At 49.4% G+C, this 21,669-nt stretch overlaps 1 protein-coding gene and 1 long non-coding RNA gene across 2 annotated transcripts in view; one reads left to right on the forward strand and one right to left on the reverse strand.

Moving 5' to 3' along the window:
* Nucleotides 1-13,563: 13,563 nt before the first annotated feature.
* LOC138436039 (uncharacterized) lies at nt 13,564-14,927 on the reverse strand. The gene is made up of 2 exons (XR_011255320.1): nt 14,779-14,927; nt 13,564-13,854 (listed from the first exon to the last, which is right to left on the reverse strand). It is a non-coding gene; the product is annotated as an uncharacterized lncRNA (long non-coding RNA).
* The window catches only part of CRACR2A (calcium release activated channel regulator 2A), a 116,347-nt gene continuing 108,795 nt past the window's right edge, over nt 14,118-21,669 (forward strand). The window contains exon 1 of the mRNA XM_069581492.1: nt 14,118-14,328. The gene's annotated coding sequence lies outside the window, so the exon portion shown is untranslated. The remainder of the gene's footprint in view (nt 14,329-21,669) is intronic.

Genomic DNA, 21,669 nt, shown 5'->3' on the forward strand with positions numbered 1-21,669 from the left:
TTACGGTTTCAGTTCTTACATTGTTATCTTTAGTACATTGGAGTTTATTTTTGTAAATAGTGTGAGAAAGTAGTTCAGTTTGGTTCTTTTGCATGTAGCGGTCCAGTTTTCCCAGTAGCACTCATTAAAGAGGCTGTCTTTTCCTCTTTGTATATTCTTGCCTACTTTGTCTTAGATTAATTGACCGTAAGTGCATTCATTTATTTCTGGGCTTTCTCTCCTGTTCCACTGATCTATGTGTCTGCTTTTGAGCCAGTGCCATACTGTCTTGATTACTATAGCTTCATAGTATAGTCTGGGGTCTGGGAGACTGATTCCTATAGCTCTGGTCTTCTTTCTCAAGATTGTTTGCTATTGGGGGGTCTTTTGTGTTTCCATATAAATTTTGGAATTGTTTGTTTTGGCTCTGTGTAAAATGCCATCGTATTTTGATAGATATTGCTTTGAATACATACATTTCCTTTTTGGTATGGTCACTTCACCATATTGATCCTTCTCATACAAAAACACAGTACAGCTTTTCATCTGTTTGTGTTGTCTTCATTTCTTTCATTTACATCTTATAGTTTTCCTAGTACAGGTCCTTTATCTCCTGAGTTAGATTTATTCCTAGGTATTTTATTCTTGTTGATGTGACTATGCACAGGGTTTTTTCTTAATTTCTTTTTTGAATAGTTTATTATTATCATATAGAAATTTCACACATTTATGTATGCTAATTTTGTATGTTGCAATTTTAGTGAATTCATTGACTAGTTCTAATAGTTTTGGCGTTGTGTCTCGGGGATTTTCTACATACATATAGGATCAAGTCATCTGAGAACATCGCGATCATTAATTAGCTTCTTTTTAAAAAGATGACTTTGGTGTGAGTTCCAGCTTTGCCCGCTCAGCGGTTTATATTTCTGGGGAAACTTCAGGAAGTGTCCGTTTCTGTATCTGTCTCCCTGTAGAGGACACTCTTCTCATCCTAACTTCTGTACCTCTCTCCCTGTAGAGGACACTCTTCTCATCCTAACCCAGGTTTCAAGGTTTCCAAAAATGCCTAGGAGGAAGATGGCGCAGACATTGTCATGCATTCTTCATGAGAAGGTTCCCACACAAGGAATCTCCCCTCCTTCCTTCCATCCTCCTTCCTTCCTTCATCTCGTTCAGCAAAAAGTTTTGAGCACCTACTGTGTGCCAGGCATTGAAAGTGTGAATGACATGATCCTTCAGTTACATCTAATAACTGAGACAGATGTGCACCCAGACAATCAAAACACAATTAAAGAAAATGTTTATTTTCGGCTGGGTCTTCATTGCTGCTTGCAAGCTTTCTCTAGTAGCAGTGAGTGGGGGCTGCTTTCTAGTTGTAGCATGTGAGCTTCTTATTGTGGTGGCTTCTCTTGTTGCAGAGCACGGACTCTTGAGAGCAGGCTCAGTAGTTGTGGCACGTGGGTTTAGTTGCCCTGTGACGTGTGGGATCTTCCTGGACCAGGGATCGAACCCATGTCCTCTGCATTGCGAGGCGAATTCTTAACCACTGGACCACCAGGGAATCCCTCAAAACATGATCTTTAAGTGCTGTGACAGAGGAGGAAAGGTTGAGGACCCTACAAGAGAAGGTTAACTCTAGGTTGTGAAGGGACTTGTGTAACATCTAAGGTGCTAGATTTTCTCAGGGTAAGGTGGGCAGGAGAGACTTAGCAGGGAGGTGTCAGGAACCCATCTGAGTTTGGAGAGGTCACCCTGGTCTCAACATGAAGGATGGATTAGGACTGAGAAGATCAGAACCCCCTTTGCTGGCTGTGGTCCCTCCTTCTCCTGACCGCAGATCCTGGAGGGTCACAAGTCTCCATCCTGGGCATTCTCATACCTGCCTTTATCTTCTCTTCCCTCCTATAGCAGCAACGCCTCCGCTGCTGCCTGGTAATCTCATGTAGTCCCTGATTTTAATATGCTCTATGGAGCAATGACTCCCAGTTTCACATCTCCAGCCCAGACCTCTCTCCTGATCCACAGTATCTTGCATCTGAAAGCCTTCTTGGCCTCCCCTGGACTGTCTTAACCTGCTCTTCCCCCTTGTTTTTCCCAGCGTAATAAATATCACCACCATCCACCAGTGAGTTACTTTTAAAATCTCCAGAACCACGTGACTTTCCGAAACTGACCGAGGTAAAGGCATGGAGTTTAGTTTTAGGCATGGTAAAGTTTTAAAGGTGGACAGGACTTCAGATTGATCAGTCCAGCAGAGGGAAAAATGTCCACGTTCAACAGAGCCTGCCAAGTGGCTGAAGCGGAAAAAGGACCCAGGGGATGTCTAGCTCATTAAATCCACTGAGCACCCCGGAATCTGATCTCAGCTTCTTCAGATTGCTGGTGGCCTGGTCCTTGTCTCTGTATTAACTGAGCTTAATTGTCCAGTCATCACAGTCGGCGCCCAGCCTCATCCTTATCTATTTGGGGCCGATCTAGCTGCTGCTGTGGGATTTATGCAGCAGTGAGTACCTTTAGCAAGACATGTGCTTTGTGCTTTTAATGACTCTCTCAGCCTCCTCCCAGCCACCCTCACCATACCTGAGGCTCTGAAAGGGGGTCGTCTGACCTACATCTCCCATCCCTCCAACCCTCTTTCTGAAATAGGAATCCCGGCTCTCCCTCTTCCCTTTCTGTTCCTGTCACAGGACTTCTGGCCTCAGAAGGCATTTTGTATTCATGGCAGCGGCAGCCCAAGTTGTCCAGGGAAATGACCCCCAGAGGAGAGCTGGGAAAGACTTCACACATTTGTCAGCCTTCTAAACTCTTCTGACAGCCTGCCTGAGGCTGCCTGGTTACTCCACTTAAGAACTTTTGTCTGGAACAGTGGAATTAATAGCGTTCACATAGATCTTGAATCAGCATGGGCACACACACCATGCTGGCCTCCCGTTGTGCTAGCAGTGGGGACCAGCCCACCTGGTACTTGAAACATGAGGGACCACAGGTGTAGGAAGGCCATCCTCACTTTCAAAGCTGCAGGAGAGATGGGCTTCTGAGTAAACCACGCCCAGGGCATCTCTCCGGCAGGCCAGTTCTCATTCCCATCATCCATACGTGGCTCTGGCCACCCCAGGCCCCAAAAGACAAGAGTTCATCTCCCATTCACAGCCTGCTAGGGCCCACTGAGCTTCAGTCTTAGGCTGGTTGGGGATGAAGAGTTACCCAGGACAGCCATCCAATGTTTTGTGACCACATGGGTGCTCTCCAGGTTTGACTAACGGATCTGGTCAGGGTGGAGCCTGAGTCTGCGTCTTCATTTCAGTGTCTTTTGAATCAGAGAAGGTTCACATTGCACGTCTGGAAGGGAATTAAAATCTTCCCTGGGAGTCAATGTCCCATGTGATTGAACTCCAACTTATATTTATAAATACATGTGCTGCTGCTCTCTAATACTTATTCTGTGTTTTAGCAAAAGGATATGGTCCTTTGCTCACATACACCGTTTCTGAAAGTCGCATCTTCCAGGCACGTATCTTTCCTTGTGGTCTGGCAGCTGTCACTCACAGTTAACATCCATCCTTAAGGCCTGATTTCAGCCACGCTTTCTCCATAAAGGACTTTCCTGGCTCTTTCCCTAAAAGATTTCTCTTTCCTCTATGCCCTGATGGCTCAGTTGGCATCACTGTGACCATGTTAGTGACTAGTTTAGGTATTTGTAGGCACCTTGTTTGCCTTCTGCTGTGATCAGATTGTAAACTCTCCAAGGATGAGCCATTCTCTGCCACCTCCGTAGCCCCATCTCATCTCTAAGAGAGCCTTTTGCACAAGCTAGGAGCTCCATAAACATCTGTTGTGAAATGAATGTGAATCAAGAAATGAGCAGTTAAGGAATTTTGGAAAACTCAGCTGGTGATGGAGTCCAGAGTAAATGAGAAAGTCAAGAGCAGGAAATGTGCTGGTTTGATCTCTCTTCGGAAGAAGCCAGCTGCAGCCCCAATGAAATTCTCTCCTTTAAAAAAAAAAAGGAAAAAACTAAAAGCAGCAAAGTTGGCAGAGGAAGTGATAACATCACCTTTCATTCCTTCACAGATGTGTCCCTCAACTAAAACTAGAAACATCAGATGACTGCATCTCCAGGCCTCGTCTTCCACTGTTTACCGGAATGTGCACACACACACACACACACACACACTCCTTCCTGGGGAATGTGCACACACACACACACACACACACACACACACACAGTCCTTCCTGGGGGACAAGCATCAAGAATGTTTTAAGTGCTTGTAAGTATTCTTAGTGGGGCAGAAAGTGTCACCAACTTATGCAAGTATGAAGTATTAAGGTACATTTTAGTTCTTTGTGTGCATAAAGGCCGAGACTGTAGAGAAGTGTTTATTTTTGTTGGATTTATGATAAATCCATGTGGGCTGTCACTGGTAACAGAAGTGCCACCATATTGCGATGCTGGAAAGTATTGAGCAGGGGGCTGACACCTGGCACCCTGTCCCAGAGCTCGTGACAGTGAGATCCAAGAGCCCACAGGGACACTGGACCACAGGAAAGACATGGCCTGACCAGGACTGGGTATGGCCGGGCCCACCTGCAGTCACCCAGGGTGGCCCAGGGGGAGGGAGAGGGAATTTATGTCATTGCAGGATGTTGTCTGTCCTTGTTGTCTGTCTCTCCTGTCATCTTCCAGAGGGCTGGTCTCTCTTGCTGAATTGATCCTGAGCATCAGACTTTATGTTTACAGATTTATTGATGTATTATTTACATACCTTAAAATTCACTCCTTGAGAGTATATGATTTAATTATTTTTAATCAATGTGTAGAGTAGTACAACCATCACCGTGAGCCAGTCTGAGAACGTTGCCATCATCCTAAAAATTTCTGTCAAGTTCATGTGCAGTCAACACCGACTCCCACCCCTCAGTCCAGGTAGTCATGAATCTGCTTTCTGTCTGTAATCTGTCTTTTCTGGACATTTAATATAAATGAGTCATATAATATATGTAGGCTGTACGACTGGCTTCTTGAAGCATGGTTTGTTCAGGCTCATCCATGCTGTAATAAGCACTGGTGTCTCAGTCCTATCTATGGCTGAATAGTATTCTACTGCGTGGATAGTCCACATGGAGTTTATCCATTCAGCAGCTGGTAGATGTGTGAATTATTTCCAATTTGAAGTGATTATCAATGATGCTGCTGTGAACATTCACTTACAAGTCTTTGTGGGAACATGTCTTCCTTTCCCTTGGGTAGATTCCTTAGAGTGAATTTGCAGGGTTTGGGTAACTTTTTGTTTCACTTAAAGAAACAACCATTTTCCCAAAGTAGATATGCCATTTTCATTCCTGCCAGGAATTTTTTTTTTTTAAGTGGCTTGTCTTATTATTGAGTTGTAAAAGTTCTTTTTGTATTCTGGATACAAGTCCTTTATCAATTACACGTTTTGCAAATATTTTATCCCAATCTATGACTGGATTTTTCCATTTCTTAAGGTTATTTGTTGAAGCACAAAGGTGTAAAAAATTTTTTTTTGGTTCCAGACTTTAAACCTTTTATTTTGTGTTGGGGTATAGGCGATGAACAATGTTGTGATAGTTTCAAGTGAACAGCAAAGGGACTCTGCTATACATATACAATGTATCTATTCTCCCTGAAACTGCCCTCCCATCCTAGCTGCCACATAACATTGAGCAGAGTTCCACCTGCTACCCAGTAGATCCTTGTTGGTTATCCATTTTAAATATAGCAGTGTATACATGACCTTCCCACTTTATCCATTTTTTAGTGACTCTTGTTTTGGAGCCATAAAGATTTTCACAAGATTTTTCTCCTATGTTTTCTTCTACAAGTTTTATAGTTTTAGCTCTTTCGCTTAGCACAATGACTCATTTTGAGTTAATTTTTATGCATGATTGAGAGCAGGATCTAGGTTGTATATATTCCTTATCCCAGCTCCTATTGCTGCAAAGATGACAATCACTCCATTGAATTGTCTTGTTACTTTAGTTGATAGTCAACGGATCATAAATGTAAAGTTTTATTTCCAGAATTTTAATTCTGTCAGAGACATTACTTTGCCAACAAAGGTCCATCTAGTCAAGGCTATGGTTTTTCCAGTGGTCATGTATGGATGTGAGAGTTAGACTGTGAAGAAAGCTGAGCACCGAAGAATTGATGCTTTTGAACTGTGGTGTTGGAGAAGACTCTTGAGACTCCCTTGGACTGCAAGGCAATCTAACCAGTCCATTCTGAAGGAGATGAGCCCTGGGATTTCTTTGGAAGGAATGATGTTGAAGCTGAAATCCCAGTACTTTGGCCACCTCATGTGAAGAGTTGACTCATTGGAAAAGACTCTGATGCTGGGAGGGATTGGGGGCAGGAGGAGAAGGGGATGACCGAGGATGAGATGGCTGGATGGCATCACCGACTTGATGGATGGGGTTTGGGTGAACTCCGGGAGTTGGTGATGGACAGGGAGGCCTGGTGTGCTGCGATTCATGGGCTCGCAAAGAGTCGGGCACGACTGAGCGACTGAACTGAACTGAATTCATACACCTGTCTTAATCCCAATATCACATTGCCTTGATCACTGAAGCTTCCTAATATATTTTGTAATCATGCAGTGGAAATCCTCCAATATTCTTTCTTCTTTTACAAAAGTTTCTTGGCTACTCTAGATCTTTGCATTTTGCCATAGGCAATTTTAGGATCAACTTGTTTCAACCAAAAAGTCAAGTGAGAGAGAAATGACATCTTAACAACTTTGTCTTCCAGTCCATGACTATTTTACCTTCATTTATTAAGATCTCGCCTTAGATTTAATTAGCTCTTTTTCTAGCAGTTTCCTAAGATGGAAACTTAGGTTATTGATTTTAGATCTTTCTTCTTTTCTAATATATGCATTTAATCCTATAATTTCCGTCTAAGCTCTTCTTTCACTGAATTTGACAAATTTTGATAAGGTGTATTTCCTTTTCATTTAGTTCGAAACATCTTAAAATTTCTGTAGCTCCTGCTATATGAGCTCCTCCTTGTGTTTTCTGCTCTTTTGGTTAGGATCCTGTTACGTGGATGTGGTGGTAAAGTATTGGGGAGGGGAAGCATCCTAAATAATCTTAGGATAAAAGTCTCAGCCTTTTCATGCACCTTAGTCTCTGGGCTGTGCCCTTCAGAACTTCATCTTTCCCACCCTTTATTTATTTTTTAAATGAACTGTAACTTGATTTACAAGGTTGTGTTAGTTTCAGGTGTGCAGCAAAGTGATTCAGTTATAATGTTTATATTATAGCTGAAATGCCATGAGCCAATAAGACCTCCACTCTCAGCTGATAAATCTGAGACTGAGCTGGGCAGTGCATTCAAAGGTACAGGTATTTTTTTCCCCCAAGTCTGCCGAGGCTTCTATTTTCCGTCAAGCCCTTGCATCTCCACTGTGCGTGTGGGCAGGTTCCACTGACCAGGGCTGTGCGGGTGGCGTGGGCTGCTGCTGTCTGTGTAGTGCTTGCACCTCGGTCAACCCGTGACATGTGGAGGGTTTATCCATCTCCCCAGGGCTGGTTCACCTCCCTCAATTTCCCGTTAAATCTCCAGGTCATCACTGGTCCGTTGCTCCCCAATTTCAAGCTCTCAGAGCTGCCAGCCCTCCCTGTCCACTTATTTATGAGATGGCCATTTAAACTGACACCTCTCCAAACAGAGACCACTCTGGCTGTGACAAAACGCCGCTCGGTTTTCCCAACCTGCCCTGGTGGAGTCATCAAACAACAGAACTGCAGGGGATGGGAACAGCTCCAGGCAAGAACACGAATTCAGTTGTTTTCACGAACAAACGTGTCTGTTTGTGTGTTTTCAGCCAATTTCCAGAGGGCTGAAATGGTTGTTTTTGACAGTTCTGACCAAGCTTTATAGTTGCTTTTTGGAGAAAGCATTTATCAAACTCTTCCTGTTCTCATGCTGAAAGATCCCCCCCTGGGCGGGAGGTTTTTATTGTGTGTTTTCCAAGACTGGTGATGTGATGTATGGGGCGGTTGGAGCTCTGGGCTGAGAGATTTCCGATCTGGACCCTGCCACTGGCCAGTCCTTGCCCTCTGCCCTGTTTCTTTAGCAGACAAGCAATGGGAGTGGACAGGGTGATGGCATTTTGAAAATGTTAAGTTTCTAATAGAATTCAGCTCATAAATATACACAGTGGACCTCAGAAGATTAATTGATTTCAACCTTCCCCCGATCTTTATAACATGTTTATGTCAAATTTTCTCTTCAAGGAAGGCTATGTATGTGTATATTTTCTTCTATGGAGCAGGAAGTTCTTTGACTCTGGTGGAGAAAGAAGGCCATTGATTTCTTTTTCTTCCTTCTCGTCCCTTCCCTTCCCTCCTCTTCTCTCTCTACCTCTGCCCCACCCCCACCTGCCTTTCTTCCTTTGTCTCCCTCTCTCTCCTATGTTCTGTCACTGTACCACTGTGAGCCCTGACTTAGTCCCAGGCTGTGGACTAGGTGCCATCTACGTGAATTACCAAGTTTACCCCCCACCGAAGACGACTTCATTGGGTCAGTCCTCCTTTAAGGACATTTGACAGATGAGGAAATGAGATCAGAGAGACTTCCCAGCTTGCTCAGGGTAAAAGAGTTAGTTCGTTTCTGCCTCTCCATCCCCTTCCCTTCCCTGGCACTAACTCCGCAAATGACTGGTTCTAAGGCTATGGTTTTTCCTATGGTCATGTATGGACGTGAGAGTTGGACTGTGAAGAAAGCTGAGCGCCGAAGAATTGATGCTTTTGAACTGTGGTGTTGGAGAAGACTCTTGAGAGTCCCTTGGACTGCAAGGAGATCCAACCAGTCCATTCTGAAGGAGATCAGCCCTGGGATTTCTTTGGAGGGAATGATGCTGAAGCTGAAACTCCAGTACTTTGGCCACCTCTTGCGAAGAGTTGACTCATTGGAAAAGACTCTGATGCTGGGAGGGATTGGGGGCAGGAGGAGAAGGGGACGACCGAGGATGAGATGGTTGGATGGCATCACTGACTCGATGGAGCTGAGTCTGAGTGAACTCCAGCAGTTGGTGATGGACAGGGAGGCCTGGGGTGCTGCGATTCATGGGGTCACAAAGAGTCAGACATGACTGAGCGACTGAACCGAACTGAACTGAAGGCAGCGGGGTGATCAAGTCTCTGGGAGATGTGGTTGGGAGTCCGGGCGGGGCAAGGATGCTCCTCCCAGTTCTGAGATGAGGGCAAGGCCATCCTTTGAGAGCTGGATCTGGCCCTGGACTTCGGTTGGAGACAGTAGGGAGGGCCCTTTGAGCGGGAAAGCAAAGTTAGCACAACATTGTGGCTGGAGTCCCAACGAGGTGCTCTCATCGGCCTGCTGTGGGTGAGCTGCAGGAAGCAGGCTCTCAGGTGTCGAGGGCTTTGAAGGCCAGGCTAAAGGTTTTCCCCCATGGCTCAGTGGTAAAGAATCTGCCTGCCAGTGCAGGAGACACAGGAGATGTGGGTTTGATCCCTGGGTCGGGAAGGTCCCCTGGAGGAGGAAATGACAACCCACTCCAGTATTCTTGCCTCAAAAATCCCATGGACAGAGGAACTGGGCTTGGCTATAGTCCAAAGGGTCAAAAAGAGTTAGACATGACTGAGCACACACAATAAAGGTTTTGGATTTTATTCTGAAAACACAGAAGGGGTGTCCATGGAAGGTGTGTGTGTGTGTGTGTGTGTGTGTGTGTGTGTGTGTGTGTGCAGAGAAGGGGCAGTCTAGACTGTGCTTTGCCTTTGTCATCATCTGGCCATGCTTTGTACAGAGTATTGGGTGCAGGAGAAAATAAAAAGTATAAAGTCAAGGGTATTGCCCAGAAAGAGGTGAGAAAACCTGAACTCAGGGCATAAACCCGGAAAAGAGACTGTGGGCAGGCCAAAGTCACTACTGAGGGAGTCCACAGAACTTGGGAGGATTTGCAACCTCTTGACTCAGTAGCAAAATCCTGCAACAATTCTGATCTTTAATTCCTGTCTAGTGAGCTGTTTTATAGCCTCTGTGTTGTTTTTCCTAAAACAGTGTTACACAGTTGTGTCTTATTTTCTCTTTTCTAATGGGTCAAGAGATGACTGTCGCTTTAAAAAATAGGTCATTCAGCTTTTATCTTCTCAAATTCCAACTTGTGAGCTGGTATCATTTTTGATGTCTAAAATCTATTCTTGGTTGAGAACACCAGCTTAGAAAAATCAAGCTTCTTTTTCCGTACCCAAACAAAACATCTTCCCAAAATGATGATGCTGCTGACAAACTTTGGATAGTGGAAGACAGAAATAATTTGGAGCCATCTTGTAACCTCACTGGCAACAGATTTTCTTCATACTCATTATGCTTAGAATCTGGTTGATGCCACAAAACTCTAGGTTGGAGAGCCTTCTATGGAGCAGAGTCTCTTATTTCCTTATTTGTTGCATCAACAGCCAGGGCACTGGGGTTGGGGTTTGTGTGCGTGTATGTGCGCCCGACAAGGTGAAATTAGGAGGCCAAAAGGTCTGTACTTTCCTTTCTCAGACATTCTATAAAGAGCAAAATTGTAGATATAAAATGTGAATTTCCTCACGCCCAAAGGGGCTCATTCTATCTGGATTTTCCTGTATTTGGGGAGCCATGTATTACTCATTGTAGAGTCTTAAACTTTTTTTTTAGCAGAAGAAGTGATACCGCTTCTCCCATCCTTTAGGGAGCGGCCTCAATTACATGGTGTGTTTTCCTTCCCTGCTCTCTAAGCTTGGGATTCAGAAATTCCTGATAGAAGACAGTAGTATGTCAGACAAGGTGGTACCAGGCACTCTGTCTCTCTTTTCTGTCTCTCAGATGTGGTTTTTAGAAGTTTTTTTTTTTTTTTTAATTGGAGGCGAATTGCTTTACACTATTGTGTTGGCTTCTGCCATACAGCAACATGAATCGGCCGTAGGTATATGTATATGTCCCCTCCCTCCCACCCCCCGCCCCATGCCACCCGCTCTGGGTTGGCACAGAGCACTAGGCTGATCTGCATGCCCAGCAAATCCCCCTGGCCATCTATTTACATACACTGGTGTGTGTGCTTCCGTGCTGCTCTCTCAGTTTGTTCCACCCTCTCCTTCCCCGACAGGACTGTTCTCTGTGCCCGCTGCCCTGCGAATATGTCCATCAGTGCCATCTTTCTGGATTCCATTTATCCGTGTTAATAGACTATATCTAAGTTGCGGTACATGTACACAATGGAAAGACAGCATTTATTCATCTATTCGGCTGTACCTGGTCTAGGTTTAGGCATGCAGGGTCTTCACTGAACCATGTGGGCTCTCTAGTCACAGTATGCGGGATCTATTCATACTTCCCTGATCAGGGATCGAACCCAGGCCCCGTGCCTTGCGAGTGTAGTGTCTCAGCCATTGGGCCACCAGAGAAATCCCTCAGAGGCTACTTTCGAGAACTGGGGACCAGACACAGTCCTGCAGTGGAGCCCACGAGGAATCATGTCCCCACATCTTTGGTCAAGTCATCCTGGACCGTAGTTACATCATCTGCCATCATGGGGCTGGTACTGCTTTTAGCTCTCTCCCAGCTCTTTAGCCATGATACCGTCTGAGTGGGGAAGTCCATTCTTGCTGCTGGGGAGAGTAAAAAGTCATGGCTCACAAGGAAGTGAAACCTTACCTGTCCTGCTCTAAAGGACTCTAGGTTTGTGAATTCTCTAGAGGAAGCATGTGGCTTTCAGAGGCATCCCCAAGGAGCCTTTCTTTCCCTACCTTCTTTTATAAGCCCAGCGGTGAGCATGCAACCTGAATTGGGCCCTGCAATCTTAGAGAAAATGTCTCCTTTCCCCCCTAGTCCAGCTGATCCAGGAGGAGAAAGATGGGCAGTGTGGAAACCCAGGGCCATTGCTTCTGGAGTCTGCTTCGTGGCAGTGTGCCCAGCTCTCTTACTCTCTGACCCTTTTGTTTGGTTTTGCCTTTGCTGGCGAGGCTCTGGGAGGCAGGACAGACGATAGCCTTCTGTGGAGCACAGGAGAGTCAATATTAAAAGGTCTGTTTGTTTTGTTGGCCTCCACCTGTTGGAAACTCTGTAATCATAGCCGCTCATAATAAGGAAGAAAGGCCAGCAGGAAATTCCTGCACTGGAACAGGGAATGTCTTCACACTGTGCCCCTGGGTGCCACGCCCGAGCAACTGGCCTCTCATTACAGTTGAGGGCAACGTATGGGCAAGAGAACACAGACACCAGGAGAAGGGTGTGAGGATCAGAGGGGGCTGCTCAGGAAGAGGGAGCACCCCTCCCTGGAAATGTGCCCTGCAAGCCCACTGACTGCTCTCCCCACCCATAGTACTTGGGTCTAAGTGCCCCCACCCCAGCAGGGTCCCCCCACCTCTCCAGGCTTTCCTTGCTTTCCTGCATCACCGAGAAAGCAAGGCTGGTGTCCCAGGAGCCCCGCCCACCTTCCTCCCACACCTTGCTCCCTCTGATGCTCCCGACTCTCTGGCCTCAGTTTTCTCTTCTGTAAAATGGGGATGGGTAGGTTTCACATCATGTGATCTGCAAGAGCCCTTCCAATCCTCAGATGCTGATGATAAGGGGCTGGGAGGAGGGCAGGCCACCCGTGCAGCTGGCTCTGCTCTCTGAACTACCAGCCCTCAATCTGTGTGCTGGAGTGGCATCGAGACTCAGAGATGGACACAACCGTCTTTGACCTTGGGGCTGATGCAAGCAGGCATGCCATGTAATAGGGATGCAGAAGCCCTGTAATGGGCGGGGGCATCAGAAGAAGGGCGAGGGAGGCCTGACCACCTTCTGAACCTCTGGTGGCCAGGGCTTTGGTGCAGCCCTGCTGGTTGGGAGCGAGGTGGGGTGGGAGAGGCTGTGAGTCGTGGTACCCAGGTTTCACGGAGAAGCAACACATGCATGGGTGTTCAGTCACTCAGTCGTGTCCAACGCTGTGACCCATGGACTGTAGCCCACCAGGCTCCTCTGTCCATGAGACTTCCCAGGCAAGACTGCTGGAGTGGGCTGCCATCTCCTCCTCCAGGGGATCTTCCTGACCCAGGGATCGAACTCACGTCTCCTGCATTGGCAGGCGGGTTCTTTACCGATGAGCCACGTGTGAAGCCCCAAAGTAAGTACAGCACATAGCAGTTTATGACAGCATCTCAGCAAGTGTTTACTTCCGTCCCTCCTGGAACAGGGCTGAGTGTGGAGGGGAGGAGAGCAGAAATGGGGGGAGATGGAGGATGCTAATCCACAAACCAGCGAGGGAACCAGGAAGGGCTTCACCAGGAAGGGGCTGGGAGTTCTGCGGGGACCAGTGTCTGGGGACGGATTCCCTGGGAAGGGAGCATTTCGGTGGGGCCAGGGTGGCTGAGTAAGATTTTGCAAGCAGACAGGGATGGGAACGTGCACTCCAGGCAAAGCAAGAGTGCCAGCAGCGGGCCGGTGGCAGCAGCCAGTGTGCAGAGCGGGGCTGCATGTGGGTGTTTTCGGAGAGGCCGTGAGGCTGGGAAGTTAGCTCGTGTGCGTGGACAGTCTCGTGCACAGGGTCAGGGTCATCCTTCAACCCCACTGCCTCGGGAGGCCTTTGAAGGTTTATTAATATTTAATGCTTTATTAATTGAATGCTTTCTATTACACAAGCACTCATGCCCACAGTAGAGTATACAGAAGAGGTAGAGAAGTATTACTATAAAGAAGGACAAAGCCCCCAGAGATACCAGCTGCGGGGGAGCCTGGATGGTGCAGGTTTTCAGGGAGACATGCAGGAGACGCAGGTTGGATCCCTGGGTGGGGAAGATCCCCTGGGGGACGGCATGGCAACCCACTCCAATATTCTTGCCTGAAGAGTTCCATGGACAGAGGAGCCTGGCGGGCTGCAGTCCCTGGGGTCGCAAAAGAGTGGGACATGACTGAGCGACTGAGCACACACACACACACACACACACACACACACACACACAAACACACGTCTGCATCTTCTTCCAGTCTGAGGGCAAGGCCCAGGACGGATGTCCACCTCTACAGAAAGTCCTGGAAACATCCTGGAATGGGACAGCCTCTAGGATTCCGGAACAGAGGGGCCCAGGAAGCCCGACCAGTCAGGCAGGCCACGTCAGCCCCGCCCTCGCCACCCAGGCTCCCCCGCAGGGCAGTCAGAGGTTGCTGCCTGCCGGCCTCACACGCGCAGGCAGATCCTGGAGTGCTCCCAGAGGGCAGCGGCTCCTGGCACCACTCCCATCTCTGCCGCTGGGGCCAATCCAGCTTCTGGGGCCAGGGGGGTCAGGCAGAGCCTGAAAGCTGTGGGCCTGCAGTGGTGTCGCTTGGAGACTGAGAAAGGAGGTCACTGCAGGTGCAAGGTAGGTCTGGAGGAGGGAGGGAGGGGGCAGAGAGGGGGGCAGAGAGGCGGAGGAGGGCAAGGGGAGGGGAGAGGGAGGTGCGGCGCAGGTGGGTGCTCCAGGCCCCTCTGCCTGGCCGTCTGCCGGGTGGTGGTGCTTCCTGCTGGGTGCCCCGCCGAGGAGCGCAGGGAATGTGTGTAGCACGTGGAGTTCCTAGGGAGGAGTGAGCCCAGGAAGCCACTGGGCTCCCCAGCCCTGTCCCCAGGCCTGATCCTGGCCCACCCCCCACGATGCTCTGAACCCCGTGGGGACTGGAGGAGGGCCAGAAGCCACAGGGCTGGGATCAGAAGGGACTTCAAGGGCCCTGTCGCCACACCCAGCCTCTTCGTTTCAAGGATGAGGAGACCGAGGTTCAGAGCCGTGAGCCGCCTTGTCCAGGACAAGAAGGGTCTAGAAGCCCTAAGTCCTCACCTGGGGCTCAGGGCTGCCGGGAGCCCGTGCCGCGGGGCCAGGATGCAGCAGGCAGTTGTCCCGAGTAGAAGCAAAGCCCTGGGAAGAACGGAGTCAGAAAGACAAAGAGACAGAAGAGAACCTCTCAGAGCAGAGGACGGTCAGGAAACGGGGCGTCACTTCCTCCCTGGCCGCGCTTGAGCTGTGGTCTGGCCGCGTGACTCAGCCAGACTTGCTGCCTCCGGCCTAGGTGTGTGTGCCTGTGTGTGCACACGTGTGTGTCTGTGTGAGCATGTGTATGCCATGCATGTGCGCATGTGTATACATGGGTACGTGTGTGCGTGCATATATACACCACGCTGCATGTTTGCTAAGTCGCTTCAGTCGTGTCAGACTCTTTGGGACCCCATGGACTGTAACCCGCCAGGCTCCTCTGCCCATGGGGTTCTTCAGGCAAGAACACTGGAGTGGGTTGCTGTGCCCTCCTCCAGGGGATCTTCCCCACCCAGGGATCAAACCAGTGTCTTTGTCTCCTGCATTGGCAGGTGACTAACTCCACCTGGGAAGCCTACTCCAGCAGGTGCGAAAATCCTCTGGCTTAGGTGTGTGTCCATGTGTGTGTGCATACATACACTCCAGCAGGTGGGAAAGCCCTCTGCTCCATACGTCTGTCCCTGATCAACACAGTGGCCTTGTTGGGAGCCAATCCTGGAAGAACCCTGGATGAGTTCGTGGCTCCAGAGGGCAGGAAGGGCCTAGGAGTGGGAGTCCCCAGGGAGATCAGAGCGCAGGAGAAGAACCTAACTCATGAGGTGATAAGTTCCCTGTCTCTGGAAGAAACCAGCAGTTATCCACGAATCTTTTCATCAAGGCTGTGGGCTGAGGGACATGAAACTGGGGCAGTGTGTTCTGTACAGAACTGAAATTTTAGTTTGAGGGTCCAGGGTTTGTGCCCCTCTCTGGGTGGCATTAGCCTGCAGGGTCAGGTGGTGTCTGCCCATCAGAGCTGCTCTGCCCATAGGTTTGGGGGGTGAAGGAGAACTTGTGTCTGCCCTCTGAGGTCCCCTTGCTGCTTGGTACTGACTGGAAAGGGTGATGAATGCCCAAGTCTTGGGAAGCTGGCAGGAGGGGTCACCTCTGTAAGGAGTGGATTGAGTGGCTCCCTGGAGGTAGCACTTCACTGCACCTTGAGGAGGAAGCTGGGTCAGTGCATTCGAGGGGAGGGACATCACGGTAGAGTTGGGGAGAGGGATGTGTCTGGGGACCACCAGGGAAAGCACAGTGGGCGCTGTGGCCAGGGACAGACACACCAGCAGCATCAGCAGACGTGACGTTTCAGTCCTGGTCCGCCCTTCCCTGCTGTTCTCAAAGTTGGATTTATTCATTTATTTTTGGGGGGGATTTGCTAGATGGTGCTTAGGTTTATTTATTTATTTCATTGGAGTATAATTGCTTTGGGAGCTTCCCAGGTGGCTCAAGTGGTAAAGAATCCACCTGCCATTGCAGGAGATGCGGGTTCAATGCCTGGGTCGGGAAGATCCCCTGCAAAAGGAAATGGCAACCCACTCCAGTATTCTTGTCTAGCCCATGGACAGCCCTGACGGTCTACAGTCCATGAGGTTGCAATGAGCTGGACACAGCTTAGCGACTGAGCACACACATATAATTGCTTTACAATATCGTGCTAGTTTCCGCTGTACAATGAAGTGAACCAGCTTATTTATGTAAACGTTTGGTTTAATGACCTTTGACACACGTACACACTCATAACTGCCAGCACAATCAAGATACAGAACATTAAAAAACCCTGAAGTATAGTTGATTTACAGTAGTAGTTTCAAGTGTCCACTCTAGTGATTCAAATTTTTATGGAGCATACTCCATGTAAAGTTATAAAATATTGGCTGTATTCCCTGTGCTGTGCAATATATCCTTGCAGCATATTTACTTTATACGTAGTAGTTTGTCCCTCTTAGTCCCCTGCCCCTATCTTGCCCCTCCCTTCAAAGGTTAACTTCACGTGATTTCACCCGTGGATGCGTCGTGTGATGGGGCGGGAGACCTGCAGGGTCTGTCCTCAGGGGCCTCTGCACTTGCTTCAGGCTGATCTCCCTCCTTCCTGTTTGTTGGACTGTAACTGCTCTGTCCGTTCAGACAAGGTCATCGGGATGGATGCACTGGGTCAGACGCAGGAAGACCCTCTTGTAGGCCAGTGTAGGGGATGGGTTCCAAAACCCACTCTGTCTGGGGGAACAAAATGACCTTCAGAGGCGTCTCTCAGCTTGAGGGATATAAGTTTTTCTTTTGCGACACTTTCTTCAGGAGAAGTTGCCTTCAGTTTGTTTTGGCTCCCAGCCCTGGTTTCTCAGAAATGCCAGCAGTTCTTTCTCCTCCGCCCGTTTGTTTATACACCCTGGTCGGGTTGGCAAGGCCGAGGCAAGGGTGTGGCAGTCAAGGGGTGGTGAGGGTCCTGGAGTCAGACCCTCCAGCATGGAGGCTGCAGGGAGGCAGGAGCAGACGGGTGTCCCACGGGGCTCAGATTCCAAGGGCCTCTGAACCCACAGAGCCTGTGCTGAAGGCTCCTTGTTCGCATTATAGAGCAGCCTTGTGGCTGGTTGGCGTTGCCTGATCCTCTGTTCCTGGGGCCCCTGGGTCTGGGCAGCTCCATGTCCTGCTGGGCCAAGGGGACGGGTAAGTGGGCAAGACTTAGTGCACACACTGGGTGTATTGAGCCCTACCAGACCCAGGGTCCAGCACGGTGGACACCCGCCTTCCAGATCCAGGTTCCAGTGTGGTGGACACCCACCTTCTGGACCTGCACGTGTGTCTTTGGCCAGGCAGCCTCCTAAACTCCCTTTCCAACTCACAGCAGCGCCAGTGGAGGTTGGGGGCTGGCTCCAATGGCTCAATTACCAGCGCAGGCAGGAGGAAAATCTCCTATTACCTGGGCAATTGGCTGGTTTTCTCTTTATTTGCTTAAGAGGCCATTCTCTGTTGAGCTCCGGGATCTGATGGATGGATGGAGCTTTGCCACGTGGAAGCTGCAGAAACATACACCCTTGCCTGCTGGCTTGGAAGGTCGCATGCGTGCTGAGGGAGGGGTGGGGAGGTAGACTGGCTTCCTGCAGCGCCACCCTGATCCAGTGCAGAATGTCAGGAACCCCTTCCCACTGCCCAGGCAGGCTGGATGCACAAAAATGCATCAGGCATGGTTGAGAGCTCGGCTCCACATTTGGTCCTGTCCCTGGTGGCTCAGATGGTAAAGTGTCTACCTGCAATACAGGAGACCCGGCTTTGATCCCTGGGCTGGGAAGATCCCCCAGAGAAGAAAATGGCAACCCACTCCAGTTTTCTTGCCTGGGAAATCCCATGGACAGAGGAGCCCGGCAGGCATGGGGTTGCAAAGAGTCGGAGCCAACTGAGCAACTAACACAAGCCTCATTGCAGATGAGAAACTCAAGGCTCTGAGAGCTGGAGTAACTTGCCCGAGATCACACAGCTCCCAAAAAGCTGAGCTGGGGTTTGAACCCAGGCAGGCTGGCCCCGGGGCCATTGGCTCCACCCCGCCCTGCCCCTAGAGATGCTGAGTGCCAGAAACAGTTCTGACTCTAACCAGTCATGTGTCCTGGGAATTCAGCCTCTAAGCTCGAGCTCCTTCCCTCTTCAGTGAGATAGGAATGATCGCCAGCTAGTTCAGGCTGTGAGAGGCTCTGTGGCCACGGCTCACATCCCCTGCTGGTGCTGGTGGCTTTGCCCACTGAGTGTGTTCTTGAGTCCTGCTGTCTAGAGGGTCCCTACCAGGGTGCCAGTGTTGGACTGAAATTCCCCAAAGGGAAGGGATAGAACTTCTCACTTAATTGGCATCTATACTTATTGAGCCCTGGCTGTGCCAGCTAAGGGTCCCTGTGCATAAATGCTAAGTCGCTTCAGTTGTGTCCAACTCTTTGCAACCCTAGAACTCCAGGTGCCTGTGTCCAAGAGATTCTCCAGGCAGGACTACTGGAGTGGGTTACCATCCCCTCCTCCAGGGGCTCTTCCCAATCCAGGGACTGAACCCTCGAACCTTATGTCTCCTGCATTGGCAGATGGGTTCTTTACTGCTAGTGTGACTTGGAAGCCCAAGGGTCCCCAGGGATCTGGTTTAAGAAGAGAGACCACAGCCAGCCAGCATCCTGGGGAACGATGATCTTCAGTGATGAGCGATGCTATGAGCACCTGCAGGGGAGCAGAGGAAGTGGGATGCAGTTGGGCCTGGAGGAGGGCAGGACTTGGGCAGAGAGGACAGTGGGCAGCGTAGAAGGGGAGGGGTCTGTGATCGGACTGAGCATAGTGGACAGAGGCATGCTGGTGGGTGGGATCCCTTAGGGAGAGGTCTGCGTCACCGACTCATTCTGTCCATTTTCCAGCAGAACCTTCTACCAAGGAGCTGCCCCTGGGGCTGCTAATGACTGGGAGCCTGGAAATAGGCAGCTGGGTAACCCCCTTGGGCCCTAGCCTGTCAGTCCCAGGCTGGGGGCTTTTGTAGTCATGGGTCCCTGGGGGTATGGAGACAGACCTTTGGTGGCACCAGCCTGCCATGCCCTCTGGGGACAAGAGTGAGGTCATGGCCAAGGGTGTTCAAGACACTGGCCAGAGAGACTTCTCCAGCCAGGGTTTGTTTCTCTCTGGGGAGGGAAGGAAGTGGTGGTTTGCTGAAGGTCTTCTTTCTATGACCTGAGCAGGATGGAAAGTTCGAGCCTTTCTTCCTGAAGGCAAGGGTTTTCTCAAAAAGAGAGAAACACCGCCGTTCCCAGATGAAGACACGGGGAGGAGGAGGGGTCCTTGGATGTTTCATTCTTCATCTGAATCATGTCAGAAATGACTGGGGAGGAACCATCAAGAGAGACACTGCTCTGCACATGAACCTTGTGATCTTGCTCTGCTGCCGTGGCCTCTGGTGGCCTTGGGTTTTCAAGCATTCGGGAGCTTGGGTTCCGTGGGCGTTCTGGGGAAAGATCAGCTCCACGCCATGGAGGTCTAGACTTGCTGGGCCTTGGGTGCAGGGGTCTGGTGCCCCTGCAACATCCCACGGACCGAGGGGACCCTGATCTCTGTGCTGCTTTCGTTTTAGGGTCTTTAGTGGGCTGACTTGAGTTTTAGGGTATTGTCTTGTTTATTAATTTTTTTGGTAACTCTGTCTTTTTTCATCAGAGTAAAATATACTTGACATAAAATGTACACTTTTAACCCTTCCTAAGGGTACAGCTCAGTAGCATCAGGACATTCACAGTGCTACATAACCACCCCCATAGACACCATCCCAGGAACTTCTTCATCTGCCCAGCTGCTCGGGTTTGATCTTGACCTTGACTCCAGGGAGGCCCCAGTCTCACTGTGTCTCAGCCTCCCCAGTCTCACTGTGTCTCAGCCTCCCTCCACACAGCCCCCTTGCCATCCGATGCCCTCTGCACTTGGGCAATCTTTCTGCTGCTGATTCCTGTCACTTTCTGGTTCTTTAATTCTCTGCTTCAGCCAATGGGCTCCTGTGAGACCGCCCTTCTTGGGGCTAGGTTCTGCGTTAAGCACTTCCCTGGTGGCTCAGATGGTTAAGTGTCTGCCTACAGTGCAGGAGACCCGGGTTTGATCCCTGGGTTGGGAAGATCCTCTGGAGAAGGAAATGGCAACCCATTCCAGTACTCTTGCCTGGAAAATCCTATAGCTGGAGGAGCGTGGTAGGGTCACAAGCGTCGGACACGACTGAGCAACTTCATTTTCTTTTCTTTCACTGTCTTCTGTGTTTCTCCCAGCCATCCTGTAGGGGATCATTATCATTATCACCCTTTTCAAAGATGAGGAAGCAGTGTCAGAGGTGACACACCCAAGGCACAGGATTTCAGAGCCAGGATTCGATTCTGGGCCCACTGATCTTCCCCACCGTCATCGTGTAGAACCAAGCACAGCCACCCCCAACTCCTCCAATAGCATCTGCTTTAGAGGGCTTTTAGAACCTGCACGGGTTTGGGTCTTCCATTAGGATTCTCAACGGGAGCCTTTAGCCAGAAAGGATTGGTTTGGAAACAGCTTAATTATGGACCATGTGGGCTACTCTGGTAGCTCAGTCGGTAAAGAATATGTATATACATGCACCGCATCTTTTTTTTATCTGTTCACTGTCAGCGGGCATTTAGGTTGCCTTGAGGTCTTGGCTATTGTGAATAGTGCTGCTATCAGCATAGGGGTGTGTGTATCTTTTTGGATTATGGTTTTCTGTGGACACGTGCCCTGGTCTCTGGCATGTTTCTTGTTGCTTGTCATTACCCTCTCCACGAGCTACACTAGTCCCTGCTGTGTTGCCTTATACTCAGATTTTGGAGGTTCATTTTTGCTTGGGGCTCAGGGTTCTGGCTTCAGTAGATGTGATATAACTCTGAGGATGACGACAGCTGGAGAAAACAGCAAGGAATAGACTCCCACAGGGAGTCTGCAAATAAGGCAAGGTATTAAATGCCCGCTGTATGTCAGGCACTTTTTCTAGGACTTATATCCCCATTTTACAGATGAGGAAACTGAGGCTCCTAGAGGTTAAATAGGGCATCTGAGTTCATGCACCTAGTTCTGGTACAGACACCTCCCCCAGGGACACTTCCACACCATGCTCCTTCCACCCAACATGGGCTCCCTGCAAATAGCTGCGTTGGTGGGTGGGGGGCCCTGCTGGATTCCAGAGATTAGTTAACAGACTTGTAGAATGGGTGCAGGATCCCCTGACTCCCCACCAGGTGGGTTGCCCCAGGCGCAGGCCAGCTGGAAATACAGGCGTGGGGAGGGCCAATTAAAACATCTACTATGGAACTCTTTTATGAGGAATGCAGTTTTAATACATTGAACCGCAGCTTGAGTCAAAAACAAAGACCCAGAAAGGAACTGCTAAGG

Source organism: Ovis canadensis, chromosome 3, assembly GCF_042477335.2.
Source record: "Ovis canadensis isolate MfBH-ARS-UI-01 breed Bighorn chromosome 3, ARS-UI_OviCan_v2, whole genome shotgun sequence".
Classification (NCBI taxonomy): Eukaryota; Metazoa; Chordata; class Mammalia; order Artiodactyla; family Bovidae; genus Ovis; species Ovis canadensis.